At 37.5% G+C, this 17,221-nt stretch overlaps 1 protein-coding gene across 13 annotated transcripts in view; it reads left to right on the top strand.

The window, feature by feature from the left end:
* Ptprd (protein tyrosine phosphatase receptor type D) overlaps nt 1-17,221 on the top strand; it is a 2,233,434-nt gene that overhangs the window by 706,321 nt on the left and 1,509,892 nt on the right. The window lies entirely within an intron of this gene.

Genomic DNA, 17,221 nt, shown 5'->3' with positions numbered 1-17,221 from the left:
GGCATAATTCAACAGCTTTTGGAATCAAATGTTTTTCTTCAGTTACGAATATCAAAGAAAACATAATCCAGATTCTTTGTGTGGTATAAATCTTTATGTGGCTTATTTTTTATATTACATTGTGCCTATTGTTTTAAACTGCACCATTGTAAGATTGAAATGGCGCTGTGGCTCCGCCCATTTCAGCTAATCAACATGGCGTTTTCCGCCAGTTCTGTGAGTCATCAAGTCTCAGAAATAGTGGATCTAAGCTTTTATAAAAGCAGAGTATAGTCCAGAAACCTTTTTTTTTTTTTTAATACTAGTAAAGACTAAATCTACCACACAGCGTAATGTGCCGCTGGTAGACACCTCATTACCGCCATACTGCTGGTCAAACACACACGCCAGGAACCCACCAGTGTTCAAACCTGAGTTTTGTGGTGTCTAGCTGCCCTTATGAGACATGAAGCAGGAACCTGTTTTTGGCTCTGTTTAGAATTGGTTATTAAATATTCTCAGGCTTAAGATGGAAACTCGAGCCGTTGGGCGGGCCCTGTTCGGCATGGCAGGCCTGAGTTGTTTGTAGCACCAGCTTTAAGCAAGCAGGCTTTAAGCAAGCAGCTCATAGTTAGTCTGGCCTGAGGTCAAGCAGACCTAGCCCCAGGCGAGGAAGCCAACAGCCCGGCCTGCTGCCCTTGCGGGAAAGCGGACCTGCCGCCAAGCCAAGTGGTTTTTAATGGATTCTTGCCCCACATTGGGTGCCAGATGTTGCTGGAGGACTTCTCTCCAGCTTCCACCAAGCCCCACAGTCCCACAATCCACGTATAAAATAATCACTCAGATGCTTATATTACTTATAAACTATATGGCCATGGCAGTCTTCTTGCTAATTGTTCTTATATCTTAAATTAACTCATTTTTAAAAATCTATACCTTGCCACGTGGCTGGTGGCTTACTGGCGTCTTTACATGTTGCTTGTCCTGGCGGTGGCTGCAGTGTCTCTCCTCCTTCTTCCTGTTTCCCCAATTCTGCTCTTTCTTTGTCCCGCCTATATTTCCTGTCTGGTCACTGGCCATCAGTGTTTTATTTATAGTGATATCTACAGCAATACCCCAAACAATAACTTAGATTAAGCTTACTTTTAAGAGTAGAAACTTCAATTCAACTATTCTAATCTTCTCTTGTACAACTCAAAATTAAACCAAGATTGAAGAAACAAAATGAAGTTTGGACAATATGCTGGGCTTCTCTGAAGACTCAGTAAGTAGGGGACATTAGTACTTGTCTATCAAGTCTTTGTACCAACTCTATACAGGGTCAGTTCTAGAAACTGTGTCCATACTGTCTTGATTCTACAGTCACTCGTCTACAGGGTAGTTCAATAACATTGTCCTGGGACTAATTTCTAGTATCTGGTGCTTGAGCCTTTTCTTCTACTCCTCTTGAAAATATTTTAGAGAAATAGATGACTTATTGCATAAGCCAAGGACCATCAGGAGGCAGAAATCACATGGTAATTTGAACTGCAAAAGATTGTGATTAAGAATTGTTACCTGTAGTAGAAGATGCTACTAACTGTTACTGGCTATTAGGGAGTAAGTAACTCTCTACTGTTTCAGGAGTGAAACTAGGGATGGTTTTGTGGATGAGGTACTTTCAACTCAACTTTGAGGATTGGGAGTTTGAATCCTATATCACATAATTTCAGTTTCTGACAGGCAGAGAAATGCAATCCTTGAAGCAAGCCAGCTAGCCAGAGTAGCTGTAAAAACAAGTCTCAGTCCAATTGAGAGGCTGCTTCAATGAATATGGTGGAGAACAATGAAGAAACTCATCTGAAGTCTGTGACTTACTTCTATATAGACACACATGAGTGCACATACACACACATGCATGAACACCTGCACATACAATTGTGCCAATGCACATGTGAACATGCGTTCTCACATGCACACACACTATGCTCACAAGGAAAGTCTATGAAAGAATTAAGAAATGCTAGGACATGCTTCAAAAAATACACAGAATAACCTTGTCTCAAAAAAACGAAAAAAAAAAAAGAATTAAGAAATGGCATATAGAGAGTTTAAGTCATGGTTAACTGGTTGAAATTATTTTAACTGTACTATAAATGGCAGACTAAGGTTAATTTACCTCCAATTCTTTAGAAAATTGCCCTGGGAGGTGCCATGTTCCTCAGACCATATTTACTACAGAATTTTGGAAGTTCTGGTTTCTATAGGAACAGAAACTACTCCTTGCGGGTATTTGCTAGATAGAGCACAAGAAGTCAGGATGGAAATCCTTCACCTTGATGTGACTCCAAACTCTCCACTGATACAGTAGTTTAATGCTGTGTGTGCCAGTTGTGGCAAGTGAAATATTTATAGTCCTGGTCCAGTGCCACGAAATAGATGGGACATATGTGCTGGGGATGAGAAGCAATGAGTGATCTGCAGCACACAAACAACTGAATTTCTGACCCAAGCAAAGAGAGAGATTGGCATTTGCTGTTCTCTGTGGCCATTATGTCCTTCACCCCAGACTATGTGTAAACACTCCTTTGGGCTTCTCATCTCACAGTTTAGGAATTCATTGCCACTCAGCTGAAAGTGGCCAGTTGAAGAGTCTTGCTTCTTCTCACTCTCATCATTTATTTTATTTATTGTTTTGTTTTTTAAAGTTAGATATGCAGATTAGCATTATTGTAGTGGTATGTAGAAGTTAAGTAGAAATGACACTATGTTGGTTCATTTTGGTAGCTATTGGAGGAGCCAAGTCTACTATAATGACCTCCTACACTGGCCCTTTAGTGGTCCTAAGTGGTGTTCACGGGGAAAGTCCTTGACTTGGTCCAATGAAGAGTTCAACATGTGATTTGTCTCTTGACAAGGGAGTTTCACAGTTCTTGTTGCTTTTTACATGTAGATATGTGGATATCCTGCACTATAGTCTTTACTTTTTAGCTGCATTGTCCCTGGAAGGCATTTGAAGAATCAAAGAGAACATCCTTTCTCCAGTCTTTAGAATTAAGCACTATAATGAAAATAACATAAGCACCACTTCTACCTACATTATAAGGATGTGTGTCCTTTAAAGGGAACAAATGTTCTCATTTCTTTTTGTGTAACTAAAAGGAAGTTTTCGGTTGGTTGGTTAGTTTTTTGTCAGACCAACACCAATCATACCAATTACATATATCCTCCATGTTTTCCAGAATAGGATATTTAAACTTGGAAGGCTTTCCTTATTGAATATTTCATATTTTCAGTGAATAAAATCAGAGAAGGGTGTGAAGAATGATTACCCAGCACATTAACATCATCTCAGGGACATATTCCATGGTTTGATGGTGAAGTGCAGCTCTACTGTGATCCTGGGAGAAGGCTCCTATTACAGGACAAGTGTCACCACTGATGTATAACCGCCAGAAACTAGTGCATGCTAGTACTGAGGGTTCAGAAAAGAGGATTGACTTAGCTAAGTATATAATTATACATACTTCTTAACAATGGACTTAGTAGTTAATGTTGAGTTTTGTTGACTATTTCTCTGGTATTAGGGAAGAGTCATGTGGATATACCTATCAGAAGATGGCCACACAGGATCAACTGGTTGGCCATTTTATGTTGTCTAAGGGATTTCCCAGGAGAATACTCCCATGGGCTCATATTATCATTGTCAAGTATGGAAGCTTTAGGCTGTTTAGTGACTTGAGGCAAGAGTAGTCTAGGCAAACAAGATTGAGGCTACAGGACCTTTTCCAACTGAGACATAAAATTCATGCATCTTCCTTCCTCATTTACTGGCACAGAAGTTTCCGGAACCAAGTCAACAAACACTGAACTATTCAATCAAATCTGCTGAGACAGAAATTTCTCTGAAATAAATGATTTTATTGAGTCATGACAGATGTTAGTAAGAAAAAGGACCAGGTCCTGAAATGAGTGTATTTGTTATCAAAGTAACTGATATAGACAACTTAAATGAAGAAAGATTTATTGGTTGGCCCACTAGTCTGGAAACTTATACATCAGTAGCTACAGGGTTCAAGGGATTTAGTCAAGGTGGAACTTAAATCAGGGTTTCAGCAATAAGGTTTTAGTCTTTTGTTGATTTCATCTGCAGTTTTAGCACATTATTAGCCTCCCTTCCTTCTCCTCCCATATTCTAACCATTTTTAAAATATACCACCTCACAGAATTTTATATTTTTAATGAGAACATAAACATTTTCTTTGAATGAGATTACAAGGTACAATTTCTTCCCCTGCACAGGAACATTTTTCAGCTTGTCTTTTTTTCCAAAGAAGTTTAGAAACCCCTAACTTTATTATGTTCCATAGCCTTTTATCTTTAGCTTAGAATTTCTGTTTTCCAAATGTGAGGTTTGTAAAGTATTAGATTGTTATCTACTAAACCTGAGAAAATCTCGACCCACAAATATCTTTGACAGAGACCCTTTTCTTCCCTATGAAGTACTTTCCTCGTTTCCTATTAAGGCTCTATCAAATTCCCGACCTTCCTTAATCACAGCTGCAGAGATAGCATAGCAGCTTTGAAAATCAAAGTTTGAAATATTCAACACATTCTTTACCTTGACCAGAGGCTTCCCACATACCTGGGTCCTGGTCCTTCTTCACTCCAAAATGCTTGCAGGGCCATATCTCCTACTCTAATCCTGAGTCCCTGACTTGTTCTTTCCCATGGAGTTGCATCAGGTCACTCAGACAATTGAGGCTTATCTTACAAACTCCAAAAACTTTTTCATGGAAGCTGCATGTACTCCTCCACCGGACCCATGAGGCTGATGGGAAAGCAGGCATCTATACTGCACACCATTCGTAGAGCGCTTGGTTCTCTGTTAGGTGCTATTGAAGGCACAACTCTCTTCTTTCCCCATTCTTCTCTGTGAAACATTTTTTTTTTCTGGCTGAGATGATTGTCTGGGCCACTCTCAAGAGTCAGTAAATTCTGACTTCTGGTTAGTAACTAAATAATTAGCCCTTTAAGTCAGTCTCTTACCTTTCGTGTTGTTTTTTTAGACAGAGAAACCATGCAATCTTGAGGTCTCTTAAGTGCTACCATTTATACTTTAGTGCTATTTTGTTATTTTTCATGTTTCACAGGCACCAGTTTTGCTACCGCTATTAGTGTCTCCTTTCCTTCTGATGTCCAAAAATGCTTTTTTTTTTCCTTGTTGTTGTTCTGTTTGCCTTTCTTTTTTCTTTTTCTTTTTTTTTTTTTTTTAAAAATCTTTCCTGACATCCTTTAGGGACATCAGGCTCCCACAGAGAGGACTGATCCTCTAGGTTGTACCAACTCCTTGCTACACATTTATAGGCACTAGGTTGTATGTTTTAGGAAACAGTGAAATATCACGTTTGATGCTTTGGTGGGTTGTGTGAGTTAGCTTGTCCATCACTGTGACAAATATCTGACAGAAACCATTTTAAAGAAATAAAGATTTATTTTGGTTCATTGTTTCAGAGGTTAAGGTCAATGGTTGACTGGCTCTCCTTGTTTCTGAATGTAATAGTGGGAGGGTTAGTGGAGCAGAGCATTGTCCTTCATGGCAGGGAAAAGATGAGAGACAGAGGCCCAGGACAGGAACACACCTCCAGTGTGTTCCACCAAATGTGCTCCCCACCTCTGAAAGTTCCTGTTACTTCCCAGTAATGCTGCCAGTCAGGAACCCATAAGCATTTTAATCCATTGATTGACCAGAGGTGATACAGTTTATTTGGAATTACTGGATCCACCAGAAATTGATTTGCTGTAAAGCTATGAGAATCCATTCTGCATTAGCACACTAAAGTTGAGAGAATGAGCATTACTATTTGGTTGTTTGGATGGGCTGCAGTATAATCATAATAAGAGCATCAAAATTTGAGAATGATTTAAAGAGGTAATATTGGAAATACTGAATTCTTTACCACCTCTCTTTTCATTTGCCACAATATTCCATGTGGTTCTCTGGGAAAAGTCCACAGTTCATGATTGATGGAGGACAGGAAGGCTGAAAGGCTGTGTGGGTCATAGCCATATTATCCTCTGTGACTACTGAATAATCTCTAGCAGACTATTGCCGGGTCAATATTATTATGTAACTTTGGACAACATATATTTCCCAAGTAAATGTGCTCTCAGGATAACACAGTGAATAGAACTTGTAGGACTGAAAATTTAAAGAGAGCAGATGTCAAAAACCCACTGTGAACAGAGTATCAAGTTTGGCTTCCCAGGCACTACCTCCAGTTATTTCATTGAATGTTACTTCTGCTGCACCACACTGGAGATGCACTTAGGTACAGTTCTACTTCACTTGCTTCCCTTGGGTATTGGAAAGTTTGCTCTGGAAATGAGAAAAACAAGTGATGGGAAAACTTCACAGTATATGCCTGACTAACAAAGATATCTATTTTAATGCTGGAAATGGAGAGTGGCTGAGAGGTCACACAGAGTATTCATGAGATGTGGCTGGGCATAGGCAAATATTTTTGGAATTACTGGCATTTTCTTCCCTTACAGGATAGCAGGTATAATTGTTTTTATGAAACAGATCCATTCTTCCTAAAATTCACAATTGATTAAGAGATGTGGCAGCCCAGAGGGTGAAAGCAGGGAAGGACAAGACCCACCTCTGTACTCCAGGCACCTGCGATTGCTAGGCATCCTCTTTTCCCTCTTGATTCAGCTCCCCCGTCTTGGTTTGTACCCTTTGGACATTAATTTTCAGAGGAATTTGTCTTTATAAAGTATGTTGTGATTATAAGTAAATATCTGATTTTGCCTTATGGTAAACACAGCTGTAGAACACAATATATTTATGTTGTGTTTGGAGTTTTGCAGAAACAAGGGAAACTTGAGTAACATTCTTTTTAATCTGTGAAAGCACCAACATCTTTAAGTAAGGGCCCTAGCCTCTACATCTGCAAGTGTCTCAGCAACCACAGCCTGGCAGACACACAAAGGAATTCCCTGCATGGTCTGAATTGAGAGTTCATCATCTGGTACACACCTTACAAAGGCCGTAAACATGGCTGCTGTGACTGAAAATGCTGACAGCAAAAAACTCTTCATTGCCTTCTTCAGGAAACATTAGTTAATTTAGGTTGAATATAAATTCTATGCCTAGCTCTTCTAAATTATACCTTCTATGTTTTGGGGAAAACTTCTTCAATTCTTCTTTTTCTCGATGCTAGCAAGGTCTCATCTTTGCTCTTAGATTATAGCATTGACTAGGTACTGGGCAAATAGGAGTGGTACACGCAGAACAAAGGTACAATGATGGGATTGTTCCTAGGAGTACCAGCACTGGCTCTATTCAGCTTTTAGTAAGTGTTTCCATTTAGAACCTTCAGCTGACTATCAAATTGAGAGGAATTCAAAGACTGGATCATGGCTGATAACTGTTGTACGAAGTACAGGAGTGCCAGAGCAAACTGGGAGAGGGGAATAGATATAAATATGGTCTGTGTGTAATATCATTAGACTCTGAGTCACTGTAAGTAGTGTATACACACAAACACAAACGCATATACACAAACACACATACATTTGATTGCTATTAGAGGAAAAAATGTCACATAATAAACTCAAGATCAATTTCTATCCCATGACTATTTAGAATTTTAATCTATAAGAATGACAAAATTAATATGATCTTGAAAACTGAAAATTTAAATCAATTAACACATGGTACATAAATTTTACACTTTAATGCCAACCCGCTACTAATAACATAATCATCTTTTGGGTTTCTGACAAAGGAAAAGGTAGTATTTTCTTATTTTAATTACAAACTTGATAGACAGCTTCAAACTTCCAGTATTACTTTGCTGTCAGTACCAACCCAACTGTGAAGAGTAACCCTCCGTCTCCAGGCTGTCTGAAGGAAGAAGGGCTGGAAACAAGCTGCCCTGGAGTATGCAGCTGACAGCAGATAGCTGCACGGGGCGTCCAGCTCCTCCAGCGTGTTTTTCTCTGAGATCTTTTCATTTCAGAAATGTTCATCTCTTGATCTGGAGGTTACTTCTTTCTGAATCCAAAAAAATTTTAATGCTTCCCTTAGGTGCCTCCCAATTCAGTCAGTTATTTACTGGTTTGACCGATGGGAGCAGACAACTGACTGAGTGGCAAAAATTTATAACTTGTTCAAATGTCAAATAATTATTTTTTTTAAAATGAAATTTTTATAGTTTGATCATTTTCTAAGTAAGTGATTTGGTTTTACTGGGATATAAGAGGACATACTGAGTTGAATGGGTCTTGGTAGTGAGTACATATTAATTATCCATAATGTATGTGTGTGTGTGTGTGTGTGTGTGTGTGTGTGTGTGTGTGTGTGTGTGCATTTCAATCATACATGCATACACACACACACATACACACACACACACACCACATACATACCCTTACCTTGTCCTTACCCATTTCCATTAGTTGTATTCCTCATCCTACCCAGGTTTCCTTCCTCTATTTTCATGTCAGGCTATGTGTCTGTGTGTGTCTGTGTGTCTGTGTTGGTCTGTGTCTGTGTGTGTCAATTTTAAAACATTAATGATAAACTCTGTCACCAATAATGCGATGGTGTCACTAGAAGAAAAGAAATGAAAAGTACTTCTCCTTGGAATAATTTAACCAAGTGTGAGAACTCAGCTTTGAATTCTCTACTTCTCTCTCCCAATGCATTCCATCACTCCGTCTGCTGTAAGAGTTGGAATCGGTTCCCGCCTTACTGCTGCCTTGCAAATTTGTCTGTCCCTGGGTCAGTTTCTGTGCCTGTCTATGTGTGTTCCCAACAAAGAGCCTTCTTTTCTCTTGTGCTGAACAGAAAGCATCACAGAAGGAAAGGAACGAAGATTCCATTACAGAAATCTTTTCTTTTTCCTTTTTATTAAGAGATTTTCTATTTGTTTTACATATCAACCACAGATTCCTCTGTCCTCCCTCCTCTCACCCCCCAGGCTCCCCCCTCAACCCACCCCCATTCCCACCTCCTCCAAGGCAAGGTCTCCCTTGGTGAGTCAGCAGCATTCAGTTGAGTCAGCAACATTCAGTTGAGGCAGGTCCAATCCCCTTCTCCCTGCACCAAGGCTGAGCAAAGTATCTCACCATAGGCACTAGGTTCCAAAAAGCCAGCTCATGCACTAAGGACAGGTATCAGTCTCACTGCCTGCGGGCCCCCTAAACAGTTCAAGCTAAACAACTTTCTCACTTATCCAGAGGGCATAGTCCAGTTCTATGGGGGTTCCTCAGCTATTGGTTCATAGTTCATGTGTTTCCACTAGTTTGGCTAGTTGTCTCTGTACTTTTTCCAATCATGGTCTCAATATCTCCTGCTCATATGGTTCCTCCTCTATCTCATCGATTGGACTCCTGAAGCTCTGCCTGGGGCTTGGCTATAGATCTCTAAATCTGCTTCTATCAGTCACTGGATGAGGGTTCTCTCATGGCAGGGTGTTTGGCCATCTGATTGCCAGAATAGGTCAGCTCAGGCACTCTCTCAACCATTGCCAGTAGTCTATAGTGGAGTCATCTTTGTGGATTCCTGGAGACCTTTCTAGCACTCTGCTTCTTCCTATTGCCATGGTGTCTTCATTTATCATGGTATCTCTTTCCTTGTTCTCCCCCTCCCATTACAGAAATTTTTAACAGTTTTGCAAGGGATGAAACTTTAATGACTGTGCTGGCTAGGTTTATGTTAACTTGACACAGCTCATATGGTTTTGGAAGAAGGAACCTCATTTGAGAAAATATCCCCCACCAGATTGGTCTGTGGAAGCCCATGGTGCATTTTCTAGATTGATGATGGATATGGGAGGACTCAGCTCACTGTGGGCAGTGCCAAAGCTGGGCTGGTGGTTCTGGGTCCTCTACAGAATAGAGATGAGCAAGTCATGGGATCAAGCCAGTAAATACTCTTCCATGAATTATTTCATGTATTATTTTACATATATGTAATTTTAAATTATTTATTCTTCCATGCACCTTGACTCACAAGTAATCCATGTACACACTACAATGATAATAAATTCCATAAGCAGTTAAATAGGTTGAAAAGCAAGTTTATAAAATGAATATCTACTATAAATGTTGAGAACAACATATGGATATTGCTTATTAGCATTTTTTGTTGTTGTTATGTGATTCAGATGGGATCAAATGGGACCACTGCCAGAGTTAAGGTTTATATTGCCGTGATGAAATACCATGAGCAAATAATTTGGGAGGAAAGGGTTTATTTCAAGTTACAATTCTCAGGTCACACTCCACTCCGTGACTGAGAGAAATCAGATAAGGAACTCAAGACAGGACCTGGAGACAGACACTGAAGCAGAGGCCATGGAAGAGTGAAGTAACAGTGTAATATTATGATTTGATACAGTTTTATACAGAAAGAAAAGGGGGGATTTCAGGTTACAAAAACCCTCCCCTTAATTAGATAGTGTCTCTCAACAGATCCTGGGGCTTGGTGATTAGGCTAAGTTGGGTGGCCAATGAACTCCAGGGATCTGATTGTTCTGTCTTCATAGTGTTGGCAGTACAGATATGTACTAACACAACTGTCATTTTCACACTGATTTTGGGGATCCAAATTAAGTTTTCACACTTCATGTGGCAAGCACTTTATTGACTGAGTAATCCCCCAAACTCTGTAATTGTAACTGTATGAGAACAGGTACATCATTTGAATCCCATAGAATTTTCTATATATAGAACAGAGCAAAACATAAGTAGCTTGAATAGTGTAACTATAATTCGGTTTATTTATTCACTAGGTTTCCCTGTTTCTTTAAATTAACACAGTCAAATGATGTTTTGATATGATGAGAATAAGCAAAAACCTATAATTTCTTAGTTTTGAAAATTTGTCACAAAAAAATATGACTTATAGAATGATATTCATTTGTTTTGGATTTCTCAATTAGCAAGTTTGTGTCACACAATAATATAATACAGATTTAGGTTATGAAACCTAATTCCTCTATAGAATTATTGTAAAGAAAATTTGTGAAAGGCATCCCCTAATGGCAAAGGAGATCATCAATATAAATAGTTCCTGCAAATAATGCCCCTGCATCAATTCTCTGCTAATAAGCCTAAAGAAGTGCAATGAGCTCATGTTTGTCTTATTGTTAAAACGTGGAGGTGGTTTAACAAGTCTTTCCACATCATGTATGCTTTGTTAGATGCTAAAACAGAATTTTTTTTAGAAAGTGGCATAATTAAAATAGAATGTTAGGTGCCCTGGGGAGACATTCACAGCTATGGTTAAATATAAGTGAAATTTCACAGATGTTAGCAAAATTGCTAAATGTATGCTTGTTTCTGAAGTCCTACTTTGAAAACAGATTTTAAAATATTTTCTCCAGGTATTTACAGTGATTCTATTTCATATAATGTGCTTTCTACTGAGAAAGAAAAGTATTTATTCATTCTAATGAGGAAAGCAAATCAAATTATAAAAGATTCATAAGGTTTTACGACAAAAGTGACTCCACTCACCTTTAAAGATAAAGGGCCCAGGATTGCATTCATCACAATCATGTGTTATATAGATGATCATAGGCATTTATGGTGGTACAGACATGTAACCCAAGCTACTCATGAGGCTCCAATTTAATGTAGTGTTCTATGAAAATGTTCAGAGAATAAACAAAGAAAATACTAGCAAATGTAGGGTCTGGGTAGAAGTAAAATATTAAGAATTATAGTAAATAAAAATTTTTATTACCATATAAACAATTTATATTTAGGTCTAGATGTTACAGTCTAGTGGTAACATGGTTTCATAGAGTGTTCTAGGTTCTGGATTTAATCCCTAGAGCCCCAAGCCACCTGTATGAGCTCCCTAAGCTTCCTATTTCATTCATTTGGCTGAGAGTAGTAGTCATGCTTTTTAAAGGCTAATGATATTCCATTATTTTAGCATATTGTGTTTTCTTTATCATCAATGGACATTTTTGTTGATGCTTTATCTATGTTACTCTATGACTGTATGTTAAATGTAAATTTAATGTAATTTTTTTAATTTACTAATCTTACTCCATTGATTGATTATTCTCATATTGACTTACAGTAGACAAAAAAATATATCTTTTATTTAAATGATTGCACTACAGGGAGTTCAAGAAAATCCATTATAAAATTTGGAATCATATTTTATTCTTAAAAATAATTTAGATTTCTAGTCTACAACTCTCAGCATAGAATAACTTTGCACTATTTCCAATACAAAGTGTTAGGGTTCACATGTATCCTATTTAAATCTCCAAATTAACAGGGATGTCTCAACAAGTACATGCCAATTATTTATCAGTTCCATGATTTAGGAAGATCTTTGGCTCTAAATTTTCAAGTGAAAAATCATTTTAAGTTTGGCTAGGAAACTGCAGGCATTCTGTTTGACAGAAATCAAAGCTTACTTATTGTTTATTGTTTAATAGAAATAAGAATCTGTGCAACTGGGATGAAGTCAGTTCAGCTAACCATCCTTGGAATAGTTCAGTGTCTCTGTGAATTGATAAAAGACTTGTCTTGTTTCACTTCCTGTATTTCCTACTTCTTTCGATTTTGCTTTGCATCTATCTGGATTGTCCTTTTCTATCTGACCCAAATTTCCTCAATACTGCTATCTCATATATTAACACTATTGGTGAGAGGTAAAATTCATCACTAGACTTCATAATATTAGCAATATATATTGGAGTAGATAATTTAAATCAGTGGAAGACTCATATCGTAATTGATAGAGTACCAGGGCAAAATCCTGACATCACCAAGACTTCTGCACTGACCTAGCCGCCACCTTTCTTCAGGTCATGTTTCAGTCATTGGTGTCACTTATCACATCAATGGTTCCAATGTTTGTTGCTTTTTCCAACCATGATCTGTGTTTATTTCTCCTTTTCTTTTTCCTCATCTAAACTACTTGTTAAATATTCCAGGAGGACTAGGTACTTTAAAAGGTTCTCGCTCTGGCTTAGTTAGCCTGTAACTCATTATCTGGCCAAGGCTGGCCTCAAATTCTCAGCAATCCTCTTGCATCTACCTCACAAGTTCTGGGATTACCAGTGTGAGCCAACCTACCCAGCTTCAAACACCACTTTAATTGCCATAGCACTCTTATCATCTCAGGGTGTTAATATCTGCTTCCAAATTGTCTTTGTATGGAAGCTACCCAGAAATATGATCCTCGGAGTACAGAGGGAATACTGTAATTAACCAAGAATTAAGAATAATCATGTATTCTTCCAGTTTGAGGTATTTACATAATTTGTTGCTCACTATAGTTTCTACTAAATCTTAGATTTCTAAATGCCCCTCAGCATAGTTAGTGCAGATGAACTACTGTTTATGTAAGTCTGTGTTCTTCTCCATAGCTCCTGAGACTCCAGTAAATGACCCAGAGTCATTATAGTTGTATGTCTTAATAACTTTCCTTATGAAATAAACAGATTGAAAGACCCTGGATTTAGATAGAGATTAGGACTTTCTGGATAATTACTTTTTATAAGCAGATGGGAAATATTTTCACTGCCTTGTGCTTTTAAGGATTGATTCAATTTTAAATTATTCTTTGGATAAAGTAAGAAGGAGAAGAACAGATAAGCCACGTAAGACTAAAGCTTCCACAGTGGAAAGCAGAGAGCTCAAAAGCAAATTGGGACTTCAATTTTTTTTCTGCAAGAAAGGTTGGAACAATTTTTCTTTTATGTTAAATAGAGAGTACTCCCAACACATTAGAAATATATTTTTCCTTGATAATACTTTTGTCTGATCTTTCTTCACTGTGGTAGGACATTTGATGAGAGATCTTTGGAATGATCATAAAGGGTTTGGTTTGTGTTTTTTATTCATCTTTTCATAATAGATTCAAATTTACCCTTAAAGATTCAGTATTTCCATTTTAATCCTACTTTTAAACATAAATAAAATCTTGATCCAAAGATTATTTTTAAAAATAAATTTTTGTTGCTAAGTTCAATTATCTGATAAATTTTTATTAAGCTCATATGTGATATGAATAGTTAAATCTAGATAATCTTCTAAATACAAGGCTAATATCACTGTTTAGTTTCTGCTACTCCATCTGCTTAGCTAGCTTCTTATTTTGGATAATAATGATCTTTTGGAAAACTAATTGGTGGTCCTGGAGTAAGAAATGTTCCCATCATATTAATGGTATCTGACATTTACTGGTTACTTTCTATATACTGTAAGTTATTGTGCTTTGAGTCTACCTGTCTAACTAGTTCACACACCCCTACCATTTTGTGAAGCTGTTGCCACTGAGAAGATTGGCAACAACAGAAAAATACATTGATGAAGGTTACAAAGATAATTAAATAGAATAGGTAGGATTCAATTGTCGACTAGATATCTTTGGAGCCTAGTTCCTTAGTCTTTATACTAAGACAGACATGCAAAAACATATGTTTATTTATAGGAACCTAGAAATCCCAACTCACAGATGTGAGCAGTATGAAACTTATGAGTTATTGTTCTACTCATAATCCCAGTAGGTATAGCACCCCTTACCTATGGCACTTAAATCTCAGGGACAGCTGTAAAACAGAGGGAAGACATTCCATATGAGGCATGAATTCATGTATTACATGTAGCACTTAACTTATACCTGACAACCTCAAGTTCCCAACATCTTTAGCTTTTATTATCACTGATTGTTTTAGGATATGTAGATTCATGTATTCTTATCATTGAGAGGGTCATAAGCAGATTTTCCCCAGTTTCTTTATTTTATTTTTTATTTTGTTAACCTCTTTGTTGATGCTTTATCGGTAATCTCTTTTAAAGAGGAGAGATGGTGAATTTTGGTTCTTTACTCTCAGCTTATGGAAGAGCTACAATTAGAAACACATCAGTTCCTTGCCTCTAATATCATTTTGTTACTGTTGTTTCACTCATCATTTCATAGACTAAATCACAGAGAAAATGGAGCTGAACAATAAAGTAACCCACAATTGTGAACACTGAGGAATCAAGGGTGGGTCAAGATAAAGCTACCTTAGATAGAAATTTTAAGTCTCAAAGAACACCTTTCATGGAAATATCATCACATATACTTTTATTATGCTTACTTTTCAATTCTACTAAGACAATTCTTTATCTGTATTTAAGCTCAGTTGGAGTTCCAAGTGATTTAACTACTATTTTTCCATTTTAATTGTTTATCATAAACACTAAGTTATTTTATTTATAGAATTATTTGTGTTATAATCTTTCATCTGGTAAGAACTTTTAAATGGTTGTATGAATTGAATTCTTGTCTGGAGAGTATTCAGACTTTTATTTTCTCTCATCCAAAATAAAAGTATGACATAGTGCATTTACTTGATTTGCAGGCCTAAAAGGGCTCCTTTTAGGCATGAATATTCTACAATCTTGTTCAGAATTAGATAAACTCTATCAGAATACACACAGGTAGACAGAGAGCAAGATAGATAGATAGATAGATAGATAGATAGATAGATAGATAGATAGATAGATAGATAGATAGAAAGAAAGAATTCATTGTGATCTGTCATTTGCCTTTGCCTCATTCTGTCTTCTAATCTGTGAGATCCACTCACAATGCATCACTGTATCAATTGACATCAATTTCTGTGGATGTGCTTTGATTCTTGACTTGGTATTTCTGATTAAATACATATGTCATCCTTTTTGTGGATAAATAGCATTCTCTTGTGTGTGTGTCATTGAAAATAATTGTTGAAATTTTCATTAACTATTTTATGAAATATTATTATAAAATACATGGTATTGTCTTTAATTTTCCATCAAGATAGTTTTCCATATTTTTCATCAAAACATAAGAACACCTAAATATATATACACATGAAATGATGGGAGGATTTAGTGAATTATAAACACCTTCTTCAAAAATCCCAAACATATTTTGTTTAAGAACTAGGCTTGGTATTTGTAGAACTACCTCTTTTGTTTCAAAATGGGAGCTGCTATTATTCTGTATGGTGTGTGCACTACTCACAATAGCTAGGAAGTAGCCTAGATGTCCATTAACTAATGAATGGATAATAAAATAGGTTGCATTTACATAAAATAATATTATTCAGTGTTTAAGATAAATAAAATTGTGACATTTACAGTTAAGTGAATAGACCAGGAAACACTCAGTCTGAGTGAGGTAACTGAGACTCAAAAAGGCAAATGTATATTTTCTTTCGTTTCTGGATGTTAGTTTTATGGAGTTAGATACTTGTGTTCTATTTGGAAATTAGTACAAAACCACGGGGAAATATAAGGAATGGAGATAGAAAACAATGATATAAAGGATTAAAGGGTATAATGGTATAGAAATGGTTAAATTTGGAAGAGGATGGGGGCAGAGTAAAGGAGTCTTAACTTACAGTGTGCTGGATAATTTTATGTAAACTTGACTCAAGGTAAAGTCATATGAGAGGAGGGAACCTCACTTAAGAAAATGCCTCGATATGTTTTTTTTTTTTTTTTTTTTTTTTTGGCTTTTTGAGACAGGGTTTCTCTGTGTAGCTTTGCACCTTTCCTGGAATTCACTTGGTAGCCCAGGCTGGCCTTGAACTCTGCCTCCCAAGTGCTCGGATTAAAGGTGTGCACCACCGCCACCTGGCCGATAGCAGGAATCTTAAAAGGTCTTATTAATGAAATCAAACCCAGGGCCAGCTATTAGCGTGAATGCTAGAAGATCAGAGAAGCAGAACAAGCCACAGTCACCTCACCTCACCAGTTCCTCAGCTAATCCTATTTCCTCAGACTGGAAGCCTTGTGTCCTCATCCAAATGGATCTCAGCTGGACTGCTGCTAGAAGCCTAAAAGCTTAACTAGGCTCTAGTTCCTGATCCTCATGCCTTATATACCTTTCTGCTTTCTGATATCACTTCCTGGGATTAAAGGCTTCTGTTACCATGCCTGGCTGTTTCCAGTGTGGCCTTGAACTCACAGAGATCCATATCGAGGCATTTTCTGGCCACTATATCTAGTGGCTGTTCTGTTCTCTGACCCCAGATAAGTTTATTAAGGTGCACAATATTTTTGGGGACACAATATCACCACAAAATGTGTAGGGCATTTTCTTAATTAGCGATTGATGGGGAAGAGCCCATTTCATTGAGGGTAGTGCCATCCCTGGGCTGGTGGTCCCAGGTTCCTTAAGAAGGCAGGCTGAGCAAGCCATGATGAGCAAGCTAGTAAGCAGCACCCCTTCATGGCCTGT

Source organism: Peromyscus maniculatus, chromosome 2, assembly GCF_049852395.1.
Source record: "Peromyscus maniculatus bairdii isolate BWxNUB_F1_BW_parent chromosome 2, HU_Pman_BW_mat_3.1, whole genome shotgun sequence".
In the NCBI taxonomy this organism is placed as follows: domain Eukaryota; kingdom Metazoa; phylum Chordata; class Mammalia; order Rodentia; family Cricetidae; genus Peromyscus; species Peromyscus maniculatus.
The sequence above is the reverse complement of the archived record's forward strand: the minus strand, read 5'-3'. Positions and strand labels throughout refer to the sequence as shown.